The following is a 1,541-nucleotide window of genomic DNA, read 5'->3' as shown; positions in this document are numbered from 1 at the left end:
GGGTATTCAATCAAATCGGTATAACAAACACCCTCAATCTATTATCTATAAAGATCGACCCAAACAAGGAGATGGGGCGACGCAAGAGAAAGAAGATGAGGCGGAAGCATACCTGTTGCAGTCTGAGGAGATGGAGATGTATCGATGATGGCTGAGATGGAGATCCTGTCGATGATGGCGCCGGAGATAAGATTGGTCGACGATCCTGTCGATGATGGCGCCGGAGATGTATCGACCCACAGAGCAACGAAGCAAAGTGAAGACAGAAGAGATGAGGAGGCGGTCGATTAATCTAGGGCAAATTAGGAAGCGTTCTTTTTTTTATTTTTCAGACTTGTTTTGATATCTGAAAAAATAAGAGGCATTTTTTAGTTTAAGAGGTAAAAATTAATACTCAAACAAACACTCTGAATCTTAAATTTTAAGACATTACCTCTTAATTTTGCAATTAAGAGGTAAACAAACGGGGCCTAAGTATGTGAAATCTCTCCCAATCTCTCTAAGTATGCGAAATCTCTCCCAAATCTCTTTCAAAAGTTCGTTTAACTTTTTATAGTCTTTCGAGCCATTCCGACCCTTAACCAGGTCAAAAACCGCTTAAAACGGGGCAAATACGGGTAAAATAGGCTTAGGGAAATCGATACAGAGCTAATTCCAATAGACTTATTGGAGGGTCCCATTGGCGTGCATCCAGTAGGAATTGAACCTACGAATTCGCCAATTATGAGTTGGGTGCTTTAACCATTCAGCCATGGATGCTTAGCGGGTCATAGTGAATGACCAGATTCCAATTCAAATGGAATCTTTCAACTAAAGCAATGAGATGCTTAAATGGAATTCTTTTAGTTCTAATAAATCAGGAGGAATTTAATGACAGGACATGAATTCAAGTCCTGGATTTTAGAATTGAGAGAGATATTGAGAGAGATCAAGAATTCTCACTATTTCGTAGATTCCTGGACCCAATTCAATTCAGTGGGATCTTTCATTCACATTTTTTTCCACCAAGAACGTTTTATAAAACTTTTTGACTCCCGAATTTGGAGTATCCTACTTTCACACAATTCACAGGGTTCAACAAGCAATCGATATTTCACGATCAAGGGTGTAATACTCTTTGGAGTAGCGGTCCTTATATATCGTATTAACAATCGAAATATGGTCGAAAGAAAAAATCTCTATTTGATAGGGCTTCTTCCTATACCTATGAATTCCATTGGACCCAGAAATGATACATTGGAAGAATCCGTTGGGTCTTCCAATATCAATAGGTTGATTGTTTCGCTCCTGTATCTTCCAAAAGGAAAAAAGATCTATGAGAGTTCTTTCCTGAATCCGAAAGAGAGTACTTGGGTTCTCCCAATCACTAAAAAGTGTAGCATGCCTGAATCTAACTGGGGTTCGCGCAAAACCCCTCTTAAAGGGTCAAACCCTCTTAGAACCGAAGGTCCCTATAGGGACCGAACTACTGAGGACCGAAGTGGGAAGAGTCGAACCCGAAAGAGGAGGACCGAACCGAACCTCCATCTGAACCGAACCCG

At 40.6% G+C, this 1,541-nt stretch overlaps 1 non-coding gene across 1 annotated transcript; it reads right to left on the bottom strand.

Moving 5' to 3' along the window:
- Window positions 1-685: 685 nt before the first annotated feature.
- Window positions 686-759, bottom strand: TRNAM-CAU (transfer RNA methionine (anticodon CAU)). The gene has a single exon. It is a non-coding gene; the product is annotated as a tRNA-Met (tRNA).
- Between the last annotated feature and the right edge of the window lie 782 nt (window positions 760-1,541).

The sequence above is a fragment of the Lactuca sativa genome, chromosome 4 (genome assembly GCF_002870075.4).
Source record: "Lactuca sativa cultivar Salinas chromosome 4, Lsat_Salinas_v11, whole genome shotgun sequence".
NCBI lineage: Eukaryota > Viridiplantae > Streptophyta > Magnoliopsida > Asterales > Asteraceae > Lactuca > Lactuca sativa.
This window is presented reverse-complemented; position numbering and strand designations above follow the sequence as displayed.